Consider the following 19,734-nt stretch of genomic DNA (forward strand, 5'->3'; position numbering starts at 1 on the left):
GGAGATAGCGACCATCATGGGCCCCACTTTGCATGTCAGTGATATTTATCACTAATGATATGCAAAGTGGGCGTGCCAAGATGTTAGCGACTGGAAACAGTCGCTAACATCGCTATCTCCTATTACCAACTTTTGGAGATATTTGCGCTAAGGGCGAATATCTCCAAAAGCTAACACCTGCCCTGAGCAGTTCTTAGCCATGTTATCCAATGGGAGGTGGATAACATGGCTAAGAGCATTTGCTCGATAATGCATGAATATCGCTGACTTTTCAGCGATATTCATGCATTGCGGGCGTTTTTTATCGCATTTGCGATAAACCTTGCTAATAGCAAGGTTTATCTGCGATAAAAATCGCCGATGTGCGGCGATAATTTTTGTCTCTAAACAAGTTAGAGACAAAAATTATCGCTAGTTGTTGATAATATACCCCCAGATCTCTCGCCCAAAATGGAAGTTGAAGCACGTACTGCTAAAATTCATACGACTTTGTGTTTTTTAAAATATTTCCTTCCCTCAATACAAGTCTATGGAGTGTAAAATCCTGCCACTCTATGAGATTCAGGAAGTACTCAAATGTACTACGTCAAATACCAGTATTTTTAAACCTACTATGAAATATAGCAAGGAAGTGGCTAAATGGCCCATCGAATTAACAAGAAACCAACAAAATGAATGCAAGGTATGCTTTCCCACAACTTAGAGGAAAGATAAACTGCTGATCAAGGAATTAGGACAGCAAGGTCAGTTGGAGACACTAAAAAGGCCTCTAGTGTGAGCAGCATTTCTGTCAGCTGACAGAGTGGAGCTGGACAAGGGAGGGGCACACAGAGTTCCACAAGAAGACTATTTACTGGATGACAAAAGCACACTTAGTAAATAGTAAAATTACACTTTTTCTTGAAGTTAAAGGGAAAACCTGTTTATTTTTTTGTTTAAACATACGTAATATACCAATTTACAGTTAACATGTACTAAATTAACATATTCTACATCTTTCAACAAATATACAGAAAAGCATTGGTTTACTAATCAATACACATCGGTTTGTCTTTAATTATAAATGTGTATGTGATGTGTATTTTACAATACTTGTTTGTGACACCTTTCATGCACACATTAATCCTGGGCTTAACACTTCATAACATCTAAATGAACAATATTCTCAGATGCTTTGATAAATCAATTTTACATGCTTAACAGCATACAACCAATTAACAAATATGAACTTTTACAATGAAAACACTAGGTAATGAGAGAGCTGATGATTTTGCCCCCCCCCCTAACCTAGGGGGAGCACCAAGCAGATGCCTTGAACATAAAGAGCATAAACAAAAAGCACATTTTGTTGAACTTCAGTGGTGATCCCATCATTTTAGGACCACCCCAAGCACAGTTATTGGCAAAAAACAATCCCAACCAAAACTGCAAAGCATTATGGGACAAGATTAGCAGTGGCAGTGAATATTATAGTATCCAATATCAAAATAATTCTACAAAGAGCTGCAGTTCCACTGGTCGTCCCTAGATGTCCCTCACAAGTCAAATGCACAGCATTGAAATTATTCTTACATCAAGCTGCAGTTCCACTGGTCGGCCCTAGATGTCCCTCACGAGTGAAATGCAAAACCATTGAAACCCTTTCATCAAGCATTTGCATTTGACTGGTGAGGGACATCTAGGGATGACCAGTGGAACTGCAGCTCTTTGTAGAATTCTTTTGATATTGTATACTATATAATATTCACTGCCCACTGCTAATTGTTTCCCATATTGCTTTGCAGGGCCTTTGGTTGGGAATTGTTTTTGCCAATAACTGTGTTTGGGTTTGTCCTAAGAGGATGGGACCACAACTAAATCGTTTAATAAGATGTGCTTTTTTGTTTTCAAGACATCTGTTTGGTACTCCCCCTAGGTTAGGGAGGATCCCAAAATCATCACACGCAAAGTTTAAAGGGGCAGATTTATGAGGCTCTTGCGCCTCCGTGCGCCGCAATTGCGTTACGCAATGTGATGCAACGGCGGCGCAAACAATGCGCCCTATTTACAACGTGACGCATCTAGGAGATGCGTCACGTTGGAAACCCCTGCGCCATAAGGAGGCGTTCCTGCGCAGGAACGCGCGTTCCTGCGCAGGAACGCCTCCTAAAAGTGGCTGAGTGAAATCTATGAGATTTCACTCAGTCACTTTCTACGTCAATTCCCTACGCCTGCTTGAAGCAGGCGTAAGGGTGACGCACCATACATTGAACAGGTGGGCCCGCCGCCCGTGCGCCGAGAGATGCGTCACGCATCTTCACTGCCTTGCACCATGGTGCGCCGCATCATAAATGCGGCGCACCATGGGTGGCGGAGCAGTGGCGCACTGTGGCGCATGTTAACTGGCGCATCCCTGGGGATGCGCCAGTTAACATAAATCTGCCCCAAAGTATATTACGTGAAGCTATATTTAAGGTCATATTATCAACACAGGCGATAAAATTATCGCTGCTTTTATCGGCAGAAAACTGCCGCAAAAGCGGCTTTAGCGATAATTGTATCGCCTGTGTTGATAATATGCCCCTTAATTCTGCTACGCAAACTATGCCCAGGCTTAGCACACATGTTCCTCTGCAGCTCGTGTAACATCATGACCTGGAAGTGGTAATCAAGGTGGATTTCTTATGTCTTCATCATCGCATTTAACACTTGCTGGGCAAATCGAAAGTATGTATAACAAATTGCATTGTATGTTCCTATGATTATACAACAAAACACAAGTAGCTTTGATTTTTCAGCACATCGCTCGATCACTCTCTAGGGCAAACCTCCACTTTTGTACAGACATCTGAACCTGCATTTAAGTAAAACAAACGTCTGCTCGATAATTCTCCTTCTTTGCTAAACCATATTTATATCCTTTCCCTTCATGTCCAGGGATGATAGTAAAGAATAAAGATCCAGGCTGTTAATGCAAATGCGTTGGCACCTGATATTTAGCACACTTGCTTTAGATTTGACATAAACAATACACTATTGTGGCCAGTAAGGTAATATTGAAATTACAATTACGAAAAAAACATGTCTCTATGTGCTAGTACAAATCATGAGTGTCCCCAGGGTACCGAGCAACTAGGTCTACAATCAGATATGTGCCATTACACATTCCTTGGAAAATGGATGCTTGTTGACTTTCTATTGCAAAAGATATATTTTGTTTTAAAGGGTTGAAACATTAGAATGTGTAATATCTACAAATCCAATCACACGGGATAAACAAAGCAATTGCATAGAATTTGTTGGGAGATTGAATAGAATTTGATTTTCGTTGCTTTCAACTTAGCAGGAGTACTCTTAAATGTTGTGTGTGAATTCATTATGGACAACAGTGCATCAAAATAATTTCTTAAATTCCTGCATACAACCCTTTGGGATATCCATCCTGCAACTGAAAAGTGTTTAACTGCGGTTCCACAGATAAAAATGGCTATACCCAATGTCAGTATCAAACATCACTACACCCATCCACATCAGCTATAAGATGCCAGGTAAGACCATGAGCATAAGCCGGTAGGTGGAGTCGCCATCATATTCAAATACAATATCAGCTATACTACCTGCACAAAAACTTGCCCACAGCAACATGGAACACCTCACATTCAAGATGTTCAAGATATGCATTACAGCCAACTTCTCCTGTGTTGAACCCGTATATGCAGACCACCAGGACCCTGCACCAATTCCTCCAGCAACATCATGTACTTCGTTGCACACCTTCGTCACAATGCCAGAACCTTCATCCTCCTATGAGACCTTCATTTTCACCAAGAAGACCACACTGACTCAAACTCTACAGCCTTTCTGGAAAACCTCAGAAACCACAGCCTCTTTCAGTACCTTACTGAACCCAACCACACTGCTGAACACCTATTAGAGCCAACTTTCTCCTCAATATTCAACAAAACATTCAACAGGCTAGGAACTATGGGCCCGATTCACAGAACTAACTTAAGAAAAAATCCTAAACTTACTACTTTTGGTATTCACAGAAGTTAGGATTTTGTCTTAAGTTTGTCTTAAGACAGACTTAAGACAGACTTAAGTTAGGATTTTTTCTTAACTCTGTCTTAAGTCTGTTTTAAGACAAACTTAAGACAAAATCCTAACTTCTGTGAATACCAAAAGTAGTAAGTTTAGGATTTTGTCTTAAGTTAGTTCTGTGAATCGGGCCCACTAACCAAGATACAGCATGCCCTCTTAAATTGCAGCATGCCAATCGCACACCAACAAAGACCTATCACCACCAGAACCAGTTGGAAAAGCATCACTTAAGAAGACTAGGCATTTGCCCTCTCGAAGCACTGGCCAGCAACTTGGCAAAAACCATCAAAAACCTTTACAGCTGTATCACAACATGCACTGACATCCTTGCTCCCTACAAGTGCAACCCAGCAGCATGAGTGCTACCAAAGGACAGCAGGAACTGAGGCAGATTTAATTCCATTGCAAGAAACAAGAGAGCAAATTGAGACCAAGCCAAGACACCATGGATAAGTGCATCTTCAAATGCACCCTAAGATGCTACCACCCACAGATACTGAACACTAAGCACACAGCTCGCATATACTGCATCAACAATGGCACAAACAGCAGCAAGGAAATCTTTGCCATTATCAAATATTTCCATGTACCTCTTGCTGCATCCTGACCAAAAAGTTCTCAGAATTCGGTAACAAACTCACCTTCATATACAGCAAATTTGACACTCAACTGTTACTGTTGCAACTACATTTTCCCTACACAGCTGATGAATGAACCCTACCCCATGGCCCCCATCACAACCTTTGATATCACTGCTACCATGAAGACCACTGCTTGGGGGGTCACACCAGACCGTTTCCCCAATCACACAAACTTCGATTGATCAGTAAAGCACTAACACCCATCCTCAACAGGTCCTTTGGCTCAGGAACTTTCCTGTACACCTTGAAAGATACAGCCGCCATGCCTCTATGCAAGAAACTATCTAATACCCCAGCCATGGTCCCCATCTACAGACACACCTCCCTCCTTCCATACCAGGCCTAGGTCTTGGGGAAACAAATTAAATATTGCATGACAGACCACCACAATAACCACCGGCTCCTTGATGCAACCCAGTCTGGATTCAGGCCCAAGCACAGTACAGAGACAGCACTCATCCCTTAAATGGACAACATCTGAATGATACTTGACAGAGGTCGAGATCCCCTTTACAAGAAACAAGTACATCGGAATAAACACCAATTGTTTAAAGCTCAACATCAACAAGACTGATGCAGTACTCTTTATCAAGAATACCTCGTTGTGGGAATCAAACTAATGTCTGACTGAACTCTGACCCACACCCAGAACATACGTAGTAACCTCAGAATCATCATCAACAGCAAATTGGACATGACAGCACAAGTCCACACTGTCACTGTATTCTGATTTCACACACAGAAGATGCTTAGGAAATCATTATATGGCTCCCAAGCAACACTTGCAAACTAAGCCTGTGCATAGCAGTACTACACGTAGCAGTCTGCATAACATAACTAAAGACACTGAGTAAGTGTCTGCAGTGTGCTAAAATTGCAAAAAGCTTCTTATACATGACCAGACATGGAAAAATAAGCTTTTCAATCTTTAGATGCTAAAGTGCATATAGTACTTTCACAATGGTAAAAGCGAATAAATTGAAAGCAGTGGGAGATGTGATGATTTTGGGATCCTCCCTGACCTAGGGGAGTACCAAACAGATGCCTTGAAAACAAAAAATCACCTCTTATTTAACGATTTAGTTGTGGTCCCATCCTCTTAGGACAAACCCAAACACAGTTATTGGCAAAAAAAATCGCAACCAAAGGCCCTGCAAAGCATTATGGGATGAAATTAGCAGTGGGCAGTGAATATTATATAGTATGCAATATCAAAAGAATTCTACAAAGAGCTGCAGTTCCACTGGTCGTCCCTAGATGTCCCTCACCAGTCAAATGCAAATGCTTGATGAAAGGGTTTCAATGGTTTTGCATTTCACTCATGAGGGACTTCTAGGGACGACCAGTGGAACTGCAGCTTGAGGTAAGAATAATTTCAATGCTTTGCATTTGACTTGTGAGGGACATCTAGGGACGACCAGTGGAACTGCAGCTCTTTGTAGAATTATTTTGATATTGGATACTATAATATTCACTGCCACTGCTAATCTTGTCCCATAATGCTTTGCAGGGCCTTTGGTTGGGATTGTTTTTTGCCAATAACTGTGCTTGGGGTGGTCCTAACATGATGGGATCACCACTGAAGTTCAACAAAATGTGCTTTTTGTTTATGCTCTTTGTGTTCAAGGCATCTGCTTGGTGCTCCCCCTAGGTAAGGGGGGGGGGCAAAATCATTAGCTCTCTCATTACCTAGTGTTTTCATTGTAAAAGTGGGCCACAGAGAGACTGTTACTACAATGCTTCCAGTGCCACAGAACATGGAGATGAGAAGAAAAAGAAATTTCACAGCAGAGAAGACCACCATGCTTGTGGAATACATAGTCAGGCACCACAAGCGCCTATATGGGCTACCACCATACTGCACCAGTGGGGCACAGAAGCAAGAACTATGGCAGCACATAGCCGCTGCTGTTTCAGCCCAGGGGGAGAACAGGCGCACAGTGCAGGACATAAAAAAAGTGGCAGGATGAAAGGCAGAGGGTCAAGGAGATGCATGCCCTGGACCCTGCCGGCAGCTCACCACACTGGAGGAGGATATCCTCACAACTATACACCCCCACTTGGTCCATGGGCTGCCTGTCAGTGATGTTCGCTACGTGGTACCAGGTAAGTGGAATGAAAAGAAAAAGTGCATGAAGAGATTGTCTGTGTTACACTGTCATAGTGATTATGGAAATTGTCCAAAGTATATATAAATATATGGTTAGTCAGAGACTCATGTGTCACCCGCTACGTAGCACCACAAGTCCCAGAATCCTTTGCATCAGAAAAGGCTAATACCCCCACCCTATTAAAAACATGTGCACAGTACTGATGCCAGACATACACAACCCAGCTAATTCAATAACTGTACATATTGACTGAAAATGTGCAATGACAAATGTAAATTTAAAATTAAGTTAAAAAAATAAATTAGCTAAAGACAAACATCAGCAGGGAAGCGCCAGTACCAATGTGACATGCAATTCAACCCTTGCGCAAACAAGATGTGTTGTGTACATATGGTGGTGCACTGTGGTGCAGGGATAGACAGATGTGTGTTGAATCTGAGGGTGTCTAGGGGGGGCTTTGCTGAAGTTGTGTCGCAAGAGCGTTGCAACTCCAACAATGTCCATGCACTGCCCATACCTTACGTGCTGCGCCACTCCTTTTGTCTGCTTCAAGCAGGCGTAAGGTTGGGTCGCAGCGGCCTCTGATAAGTGATACTGTGAAATCATGTAGATTACACTGACTCACTTGGACGCGGCATATCCCAAAGGAGTGCACACCCTGCCTACCTCCAAGCTGACATTGCCCAGGGCCTTACAACATGACGATTCACCATAGTAGCGTCACGTTGCGAATAATCCTAAATGTGTTGTCTGTTGTACACCACCGTTGTGTCACAGAAGTGATGCAACAACAGTTTAAATTCATTTTCTAGGGGGTTGTAAACCTGCCACAAAATCTCCAAAAAGTACATCACCCTGTGCCAGCCTAAATCACAAAGCAGATGGTGAGAGTATTCTCTGATGTAAATATGTCCAACACATATCCTGTTGTCCAATTTCCACTCTGCCACGCCATTACATCCCCAACACACCACTGCTCCTACCTGCCCAGTCTGCGGCAGTTCCGCGCAATAATGTTATCACACAGAAGATATGGGCAAATCCCCGAAACGTTACACAAGCACATTTCCCATTTGTCTACTTTTCTCTCGTCTCACCCATTGACACATCCAGCCAGAGCACAGAAAAAACGCAGTAGCAGAGGACACCGCATCGCATAGGAGGAATCAGCAACGTACCGAGGAAGGCATGTCAACCACACTAATTGGTAAGTCAAAGTGGACAGGAGATGGTCAAAATGCATACATCGTCAGAAGACGGCAGAGGGACAAATAGTGCCCAGCTATGTAAGTCAACCATTTATGCTATATTTGCGGCATTACAATTGGAGTTGTCAATGGACATTCACCTTTAACATATGACATTTGTGAACAGCGAAAGACAAATTATAACATGTCTTGGCTTTATCATACCTTTTTAAATGTGGTACACAACATGTATTACACCAACAGACCCAGAACGGGGAAGGCAATCCTGTAATCGAGGGCCACAACAAGTCGAAAGGGTGTACACACCATATTGTAATAGTGTTTGTTGGACTTGGCCCGCAGGGCTGGTTCACCCCTGAACTTTTTGCCTTATGTGTGACCCTGTGTCAGTGATTTTTGGGTCTATGCGCACTTTTCCCTGGGTCCCAGAGTGAAAGTGCGTGCGTGTAGCATGGCTGGCCTGCCCTCCCATAGGAATGCATGGGGAATGTGTGTGTCACTGGTAGTTCCTGATGCGTGGGGAGTGCAGGCTCGAGTTTAGTATGTGTAAACTCGTGAGAGTGAATGCTGCGAGATGGTATATGCGGCATGTATGTGTCTAGAAGGGAAGTGCTACTTCTGGACATTGAGATATGTGTGCGTGTGCTGTGAGGGTGCTGGAGCGTGATTGGCTGGAGCTGGCTGGCATGCCAGGCTCCAGGAAGTCTGGATGGGTCTGCCCGGTGGTGAGTGGGAGATTAGCATGAGTGATGTGTGGGAGGAGTGTACCTGTGTCCTGGATGGGCTGGGGTTTCCCCACACAATGCTGGCTCCGCCCCCCTGTGGTGTGTCTAACGACCCTAGCCTCCCCAGTGAAAGAAATGGGTGGTTGGGCCATCAAGAGTGCTCCAGAGCCAGCTGAAACTGGTTTTCCCCCCACCCTGCACCTTGAAACAAAGGATTTGTTACTATAAGAAGGGGTTGTGTCCCCTTGGAAAATGTTCTGCTTTTGGATCCTGCCAGAGGGGGCTGTTGCTGCTGCTGGGGCCAGGAGGACCGCCACTTGGGGTGTCTCCCTGCCTGGAGACCCAGTGTGCTGGCTCTGGCCCAGCCTTGCCCCCCCTGCCTGCCTCCAGCCCCTGCTGGAGCCTTGTCCTGTCCTCCAGTGCTAGGGAGCACTGAGGATTCTTTGCCTGCAGCCTGAGAGCGCTGCTCTCTGCCCTTCAGCGCTGGGGAGCGCTGGAATCCCTGCATAGCGCTTGGAAGCGCTTTATTTTGGCCCTAGCGCCGCGAGCGCTGTGAGAGCACAGCCGGTGCCCACCCGGCATCTGATCGCCCTGTGTGGCGGTTTGACGGCGCGGGTGCCACCCCGCTCATTGCCGCTTTGTTTGCCCGTTTTTATTAGATTCACGAGGGAGCCCACTCCTCGGATCCTGGGAAGCCGCCTGCCTGCCTAAGAAGCGAGCCGCCGCGCTGCCCGCGGCGACCCGGAAGTGGTAAGCGGCCCGGCCAATCCCAGCGCGGCCCAGGAAAGGCCGACCGGAAGTCCCGCCTCCTCAGCCGAGCCGGGGAGGGAGAAGCTGCCGGCCGGGTCCCCGAGGCTCCCCGAGTGGAGAGGGGAGCCCCGGGACGAGGGGAAAGGAGCCCCGCGGCGAGAGGAGCCGCCCTGCAGCCCAGAGCCGGTGAGTGTTGCGAGAAGCGAGGGGAGGGGCGCCGGGACACGTTGTCGGTGTCCGCCCCCCCCCCCCCTGCCCCCCTCAGCAGCGCGACCTCGCGCCCTTGTGTTTAGAGCCAGAGAGGCTCTTAGGGGGCATTTCTCGTCCTGAGTCCCCAGAGGGGGGGACTCCAAGCGCCCCCACGTGTTCGAGGGTCCCCCGTGAGGGGCCCTGACGCCCACATCATTGTTGAGGAGCCCGGAGAGGCTCCTGGGGGCCATTTTGTTCGTTGAGCCCAGAGAAGCTCTGGGGGTGCCATTCCCTCGTGTAGGAGCCCAGAGAGGCTCCAGCCCTTTTGCGTGACGAGCCTGAGAGAGGCTCCAGCCTGCATTTGATTTACGAGCCTGAGAGGCTCCAGGCGCTATTTGTTGAGGAGTCCAGAGAGGCTCTGGGGCAGTGGTTCTGGAAAGAAGTGCCTGAGCGAGGCTCAGGGCGCCATTTCTTGTCCAGAAGCCCAGTGAGGCCCCACAGTGCCACAGCAGTGGTTCTTGAGCCCAGAGAGGCTCCAACGTTGCCCTAACTTTCCCTGCACCAGTTGCCCAGCACTTTGTGGGCAACTGCGACGTTTAGGCCCTGACATTGGGACACAGGGACTGTCACAGGTGGTGACTGATCTAAGTTTTGCGCAATGTTATTGCTACACCTCTGAATGTTAATGCATCATGTGTTATGTTTTACACCCCTACAGGTAGTGTGACATGTAGGTGGTTGTTTTTCTCCCTAGTACAGGTGGTGCTAGTGAGGTCCTGTTACCAGTGATTACTGGTTGAGTGCTCTATGTTTATATTGTGTGCTACACTTATTTTACTTTCTAAAAGTGCTATTACTGAAAGTATTATTTCTAAAAGTGCTGATACCCCTGACAGTGGTCCAAGTGGCCCTGTCCTGTGCAATATCCCTTGTAAATTCCGCCCGTGCCTGTTGGCACAGTGTAACAAGATGTGTGTTTTATCTGATGTATATTTATTATAATACAAAGGCTATTTTTATATAACCTTGTGTGGAGTTTCCTTTGTGGTGGGCCTTTGGTTGTTGTTGCTGGGGTGCGTGCGCAAATACTTAACTTACATCGCCTCCAAGTTTAGCCTTGCTGCTCGCGCCACGTTACCTAGAGGGTGAGCTGGGGTTATCTTGGCGTGTAACTCCCTTGCCCTGACTTGGGTGTGGTGGTCTCTGACTGACTTTGGCGAAAGCCCTGGTCAGCCGGGGATCCCATTTCCAACAGTGTTTGTAGACCTAATGAAGAAATAGCATTCCCACCGATACGGAAATGAAAAACAAACAGTGAGATACCAGTCTCTGTAGTATTGACAATGCTTAAACTGTCCAACTTCTAATCTTTCATACATATTTTATTCAGCACATTCCACACAGCTGATCATGTACTGCGTACATTGGGTGGATAATTTCCGGACATCAACAAAACACGATAGTGGACTTTACCTCTGAATTCGTAGGCATGTCATTGTGATATAGGTAGCATCAAGGTAGTGGGCCCAATCTAAGTTATATGTGGGATCACTCATTACATAATGCATGACACACTTCTGCAACGGTGGTGACCATGACTGCTTGTGCCCGTCCCGTGCCAGAAATTGAATGCATCACATGTGGCAGCAGGAATGTAAAGTTGCTAAACAAACTTATCATTGTAGGTACAATGCGGTCCTCCCAGAACACAAGACGCCCACTGACTTCTGCTACTAGGTTGGACTTGACATCTGTCCAGGGACCACATACTGCTCCGGTGCTGGGCCACGGTTAGTCAAGCTTGCTGAATGCTTATTAATTGTGCCTTTCACCTCCACCGTATGTGTTGTACAACACTGTTATCCTGCATCACAATATGCTCACATAGGGCATTTGAACACATGGCCGATCAGACCCTGGTGGCAAATGAGATGCTGACACAAAATGTATGCACAATGGACATACAATAGAACAATGTGTCATAAGAAACGTCCACAACACAACAGGTTTGCAATTCAATGATATGCTAAATCCCTAGCAAAATTAACATGGACAAATCAATATGAAATTAGTATGGCTGAGGCACACACTGGTGCCAATTGTGTACCTGTGAGATGGGTGTAGGGGCTGCTAAGGTGAATCTTCATGCAGTTACACCTGCAAAATGATTTGGCTGAAGAGCAACAGGATAATCCAGTGCAGGTGGGAATATTCAAAGCTTCTCACCTCATCTGCAATGTGTGATCTAAACCAAATGTTGTCTTCTGCTTGCCTCCCTTCTACCATATTCACATGTATAGGTGAGTATATGAAATATGAGCTTTGGATGTCTGCTGCTCAAGACACTATCCATTGTCATGTAAGTAGTACCATGATGTTGGAAATCGAGCATGGGAACAGAGAACACTCAAAGGATGGATATTAGTAAGCTGTGTTCTCTCATTCAAAAATGAACTGTGTGACCTCATGGGTAGGGAAGCACAAATGGGCAACATCAGGCCCCTGACAACTGCACATCTAAAACATGAACTCCTTTCTGACTTGTCAACAGACAACATTACACCCATGAAAAAAGTCAGTCACAATGGTAAGGGTGAAATCAGTAACCTTCTCATACAAGTTCGTCAGTTGATGTGTCATCTTATTGATGTCAGTGATGCATGGCTGTAACCTTGCAAATGCTGCTTGTGGCAGGTGCCAACATGTTAAGTCAATCAGCTACACATGCTGCACATCGTCCTTGATTATCCGCAAATGGCTAATGAGAATGTAATTTGTTCTCATAGCTACAATCTGTTGTACTAAAATATGGACATGTATTTCTCATCACAGGTGCTGACAGGATGATACCACTGCAGCAGACACCATCCCGGGGGATACATGACATCCTGGCTGCAGCTGTGAAACCGTCGCGCACCTGTCCCTCAGGTAAATTGGGCATGAGGAGTGTCAACAGCTTAGATTACAAAGCCATGACAGAGATCGAGATCCCCTTCTACATGGAATCAACAGTTGTTGATTACAAAGTGAAATACAGACCAGGAGTGACACATATGCATGTCTGTCATTTGGTGAGGCAGATCATTGAGAATGTTGTTTCTACCCTCTACAGCTATGTCTACTACAACTATGATGAGACAGGTGCAGCAGGATACACCAGGAGGGAACGCAAAGGGACAGAGAGTTGTGGCTGGAGCTGGTGAGTTTGCTAGTATCATGTAGATCTCCGTGTAACACCTCAGTGCTATGGTGTGATCGGCCATTTGTGGTGGTACCCTAACCTGGTCACATGATCCTCATCTGCTGATGCAAAGTGCAGTAAATACAACCCTGGTGTTGCTGCACATGTAATACCTGGTCAATCACCAATACAGTTGCAACCTCTGTGTTGAGGGAGAGGCTGACAGACCTACAACCAGTGCTGGCCGACAGGCAATCCGAGGGGAGAATCCCCTGATCTTCCAGGCAGCAATGTCGGCTGCAACTCATGCCCAAAAGGAGGAGGATCAAGGTCAAGAGGACGTTGACTTTGAGGAGGATGATGAGTACATATCAATTTACTCCGGGGATGATGATACTGACGTCACAGCCTCACATCCTCTGACAAGCAACGCCCGTCTGCCTCCTCTCAAACCATCAATACCACAGCATAAATCAAACCAGCCACGGCTCCCACACATCCACTCACAGACATCACTCACTCACAGCCCTCACGTCCGGGACCGACATGGTGGTTCCCCTACCCACTCCTCCCTACGCAGTGTTTCCCTGCTATCCTCTCCACCATCTGTGGGAAGTACCAGACCTGTTGTGGACCAGGTATCCCCTGGGCACCCTTCTCCTGCCCACAGACTTCTACCTGCCACCTCCCTGTTGTTGGACCTGCTCATCTCATCCCTGGCAGACACCAGCAGAGGGGGCCTGCACGTGGCGATGGTGGCCAGTGGGAGCAGGACTTCTTCCGACAGCAGGCAGATGTGAGGCAGGACATTCGGGCCAGAGGGGCTACCCTGTCAGCCATTTCTGGGTCCCTGCAGGACATGGCGCAATTCCCTCAGGTGGTGGACAGGGTGGGCCAAGCTTTGGATAGGATGGATAGCACTTGGCAGGAAATGTCTAGAAAAATGACAGACCTGATATCCATCCAAAGGGAAGAGAGTGCAAGACACCATGCCTTGGCCATGAAGATGATGGAGGGCATGTGAGAGTGATCCAAAGTCTACCTTCACGGCCAACGCAGGGAGGGGAACAATCATGTTGATCTGTAGGACAGCACATCCCCACACCTGTAACACCAACTGCACAGCACCACAGCCAAGGTACACAAACACACCCGCACCCTGAACAGGCACGCCCACCACCCCCACTACCTGGCCAAACACCACAAACCTCTGGATTGTCACTCCCCCCACCCCCACTACCTACCTAAACACCACCAACCACTGGACTGTCACTCCCACCACCCCCACTACCTGCCCAAACACTACCAACCACTGGACTGTCACTCCCACCACCCCCACTACCTGCCCAAACACCACCAACCTCTGGACTGTCACTCCCACCACCCCCACTACCTGCCCAAACACTACCAACCACTGGACTGTCGCTCCCACCACCCCAACTACCTGCCCAAACACCACCAACCTCTGGACTGTCACTCCCACCACCCCCACTACCTGCCCAAACACTACCAACCACTGGACTGTCTCTCCCACCACCCCCACTACCTGCCCAAACACCACCAACCTCTGCACAGTCACTTCAACCACCTGAACAACCAGCCCTTGTCCAGCCACAGACACCTAATGTGCAGACACCATCGGCACCTGCACCTCTTGATCAGCCTGGACAACACCCACAGACACGAAGACGACAACCTCACCTCACCCCTCACCGTGTTCCTCCCCCCCTCTATTGCGGAAACGCAAACACGATCGCCATTGACATGGCCAATTTGTTTTGGGCTCCTTAGGAGTATTTTGACAATAAATATCTACTAAAGTAATATCCTGTTGTGTACCATGTCCCTTCTGACGATGTAGGCATGTTTGTGTGTGTGAGACAGGTACAAGTGTAACACATCATAGCAACACGTTGTAATGTGCATAGCATATGGCTTACTAAATATGTGTCTATATTTGGGAACAGACATTCAAAATGAAGTCAAACTAGTCAGACAAAGTAGAATTCAGCAAAGTTATTTATGTAGGAACACAAACAAACCGTCCGTTTGGAAGGGAGAAAGGAAAACAAATGATGATCTTAATGAAGAAGGAGAAGGGAACTTGGATTTGGGTGGGGCAAAACAAATATAATACGTCAGGTAGAGTCATGGGAACCAGTCTATTCACAAGGGGAAAAAGAAATCTTCGTCCAAAACAATGTCTCAGTCCAATAGTCAAGTGTCTTTCAGGTCATTCTCCAGGACCACAATGTCTAGATCCTCAAGGTCGGACACATCCACACGGCTGGCTGATGCAGGAACAGGTACCACACGGGAACGTGACACACGAGTATGGGGGGAAACAGTGTGGGGCAACGGACAGGGGGACACATTGACGGTGGTATGGGAAGGCACTTGGGAGATGAAAGACGTAATGGCTGTGTTCAGGGACTGGACTTGGGTGCCGAGGTTGTCCATAGATCGGACTAGGTCTGTGTTCAGGTACTGGACTTAGGTGCCAAGGTTGTCCATAGATCGGACTAGGTCCGCTCGCATCGAGCATATCTCCAGACACACCTGTAGCAAGATGCGAGCGAACATGTCAGGTTGACCCTCGACCATCCAACTCAAGTCCCCTGGCACAGCCACAGGAGGAACAGCACCGGTACTTGGGGAGAGGGGGGAACAGAAGGGATGTGGTGCCTCAGGTCCGGAGCGGACGGGTTCGGCTTGGCGGCTACGAGGAGGGGGACAGGTATCAGGGGATCGAGCTGGAGCCCCTGATGGCATGGGGGACTCTAGAGGTAGGGAGGGGCAGATGGCAGGTCCAGATTGAACGTTGGCCTGCCCCGGGGACACCTCTTCGTGACCCACTGGTGATGTATGTGTGGGTGAGTGGTTATCCACCACATCATGGTCCGAGGTGTGCGGTCCTTCACCCCCCCTTCAATGTCCACAGCCTCCACCCGGGACATAGTACCAGTGTCGTGTTCTTCTTCATCCCAGGTGGGTGAAACCCCCTGGCCTGCAGATGTTGAGGGCCTCTCCTCCTCCTCCTCTCCTTCATCGCTGGTGGAAAGAGGGTTTAGCCACCGCCGAACTGATGGTCTCCTTCTCCGGACTTGTTCCTGCGGATCTCCTGTCTCACCAACCGTGCCTGCAGAACTGTAAGCAAAATCCTGATGTGGTGGTTGTTTCATGCATGACGCTACACATACATAGAAAAGCCTAGGTCCGATTTTGTTTGCCTCTGATCACACTATACAGTTATCAGGGGCCGATTTACAACTTCGGGCGCATCTCCGCTAATCAGCAGAGGTGTGTCTGATGAGTTGCAACGCATCAGCCCACCCATGCGTCACCCCTGATGGACCGCATGTACAAAGCGGCACACCATGGCGCTTGGGTGGGCAGATGTGTGATGCATCCCCGGTGGAATAGCCGGGCTTTGCTGGAGTGGCGTGGCTAGTGCGAACCCGCCTCCAGCAAGGCTCGGGGGTGCACGATCGCTAACATGCTGCGGCAAACCTTACACCTGGGTCAAGCAGGTGAGTAGATTTGACTCCGCTTGGCCCTAATAATGACTCAGTGAAATCTTGTAGTTTCACTCAGCCACTTTTAGGATGCGATCCTGCACCGTATGCGTCACGTTGTAATTATCCAGCAGCATGGCGCTTTGTGTGCTCCGCCGCTGCGTCACTAAAGTGACCCAATGGCGGTCCACTGAGGCGCAAGTGCCTTGTTGATCTGCCCATCAGTCCTTATGGACTTAATGGTGGTTGGGAGCACACTGCCTCACAGTCCCAGCACAGTTTGCCCCTTTGCATCCGAGTAAATTCTGTTTACAGTATTAACTAACTCCTGAATCATCTGGGTTTGCTGGGAATGCTGCCAAGTTCCTCTCAGGTCACAGTAACACTCACAGACACACAGCAAACCCAGATGATTTACTTTGCTCTCTGAAACTGCTGCTCTCTACTGATGAAGCGCTCATTCCAGGAACACGTGTCTAGAGATATACAGCAAAGTCAGCAGCAAATTTGGTGTATGACTCCAGATTATTCCAAAGTAAGTTTGAACTGTGTACTGCATTTACCAGGATGCAAAGGGCTGGGACCAACCCCCATTCTGTCCATGCACTTACATTACATGTATGCACGCTGTCATATACTGATTTGAGTTTGACATGGAAATCTCATGTGTATTATTGTGGCTTGCGCAACTGCATTAGCCAAACCTCAACCTTGGCATTGTTGTGATCTGTGTGTCGTGTCACTGCTGCATGTGCCAGTTCAACTACAAGTCCACCAGAGGAGAACATGAAGAGTCCAGATATAATAGATATTGGCCATTGATATGGATTTACAGCTATTTAACGTCTGGACAAGTGTCATCTGCTTTGTAGAATTGTATGGGACAAGACAAATGTGGGTCACACATCCATGTGGGGTCTGGAGTACTCCTCTAGCTACATTGTGTGTCTAGCCTTTTGATGTCCCCACACATCTTCGGACAATCCAGTGCCACATAGTGGCTTACTTGACTTACAAGGTAGTGCAGTACACCGCTGAACAGTGGTGGGCGGTTGTGACAGCTACCTGTACATGTAAAATGTCATACAGGCCACTGAGGGTGAGACGTCTGTCAGTGGACACACCTTGCAAACCTATGAAAACTTGTGAGAGATGCAAGGATCTCAAAATCTGTCTTGACTCCAAGGCACATGATGATCTGTCTCAATTGGAACACAACTCTACAGGTGCAATGCTAATCACAACATCCAATCCCCTATGGCCTGCCATGTGCAGACTGGACAGTCTCTGTACCATCGCTCTTCCAATGCACACATCCGTTATGATTGACTTGGTTCAATTGTAGTGGTGCTGGCAGAGCAGAATTCAATATGAATGCATGAGTGTGGCTCATTTACCCAGTTGTCATGAGAAAACTACAACTCCCAAAATGCACTCTGGCCTGTATAGTCCATATGCCACAGTGTGCCTCTTGAAACTTGGTGACTGCTGCTTGGACATGGAATTGGCTAATGAGGCATGGGACACACAATGGTACAGAACTGTTTCACTCACATCATACTCCCAGACACATATTGCATATGATGCACTTACTAGGTCCATGCTGCTCGTGCTCCTCCAGCTGAGCATGGAGGGTCGGCCAAGCTGCTCGTAGGACCCTCCTGTACAGTGGTGAGCGGCGAGGACAATGCACATGGGGCTGGGAGGACAGGCCAGCCAGCTCCGTAGCCTTGTGACGGGCCCACCGCTTCAGGTCCTCCCAGCGCTTGCGGCACCCCCTGGCACTCCTGGTGGACACTCCCACTGTACTGCAGCGCTCGGCGATGTTGGCCCATAGCCTGCCCTGCAGTGCTCAGCTGGTGCTCAGGGTCAGCATATAGCTGAGGGAATTTCTCCAGCACCCCCTCCACCAAGATGTCCAATTCCCTGTCTGAGAAAGGGGGGGCTCTCTCCTCATAGTCCTCAGCCATTATGGGGAAATAGGTCAGATGAGAGCAGCAGGATGCCTGAGGATCTGATCAGTGATAGAGGATGACTCAGAATGACCACAAAATGGCTGCCCACTACTTCCTGTGATGTATTTCCTGTCTCCCACTTCATGTATTACCTTGCCTGTATGAAAGGATGTGTTCTAGTTTATTTTCGGAATTTACAGCCCGAAATCATAGTTTCCGGTTCCGGGGCGTCGTTTACGCACACGCGCATTACGCTGCGACACCGGAAATTACGATTTTGCGCCAAAATGACCCGGAACACATTATATCATACAGGAAATGTAATACAGGTAGTGGGAGACAGGAAATACATCACAGGAAGTATTTTGCAGCCATTTTGTATTCATCCTGAGCCATCCACATTCAGTAAACAAATCCACTGCCATCCTGTTGTTCTGATGTAGGGGAAAGTGAAATGACAATGCAGGTGTGATTCATGAATATGTATCAAAAGAGGGAACAGATCATTTCATGTCATTTCTGCACTGACAGGGGGTAGTGGGCTGACACAACATCCATCCCACTTTCCTATTCTCATACTTTGCATTATGGGACATGTAGTTCATATTGAGTACTCAGTATCAGAGTTGAGTGAAATGTTATGTAACATTAGTTTGGAGAAGTGTGGATATGTCAGATACATATGGGGGCAGCTATATGAGCCCTGTGTGCCACAATTGCGCCACAGTAGCGTCACTTTTGTGGCGCAGCAGCGCTACGCCACCTCCATGCTGTGGGATATCTTCAACGTGACGCATCTGTGAAATGTGTCATATTGTTAGGCCCTGCACCGCAGTTGTGCGTTCCTGTACAAGGGGGGCGTTCCAGCACACGAACGCCTCCGAACAGTGGCAGCGTGAAATGTACAAGATTTCACTCAGTCATTTTCATGGCCACGCTGTGTCACAACCCTGCGCCTGCTTGTAGGAGGCCTAAGGATTGATGCAGCATGTTAGGCATCGGCTCGCCACTTGCCTTGCTGGAGCTGCGTTGCGCTTGCGACCCAAGTCCAGTGGTGCTTCACCTTTATGACAGCATATGCTTCACGCTTCTGTCTATACTTGGCCCACAGCGCACAGCTTTGTAAATGCGGCACATCCATGATGGCGCAAGGGATGTCGTTTGTGAGGCACAATTACTGGGGCATCCCTGCTGATATGCAGAGATGCAACTCTTATTGTAAATCTGACCCATGGTGCATGATTCTCCCATGACATCATCACTCACTTTCTGGGCACATCATTTGTGGGGGAGTCAATTCTGTTGTGGTCATGGGCCTGAGTATGCAACCTTTTGTGATTTGGTGACCCATCCTTATGAGGTCCAGGTATGTCTCTCAG

The sequence above is a fragment of the Lissotriton helveticus genome, chromosome 1_1 (assembly GCF_964261635.1).
Source record: "Lissotriton helveticus chromosome 1_1, aLisHel1.1, whole genome shotgun sequence".
Classification (NCBI taxonomy): domain Eukaryota; kingdom Metazoa; phylum Chordata; class Amphibia; order Caudata; family Salamandridae; genus Lissotriton; species Lissotriton helveticus.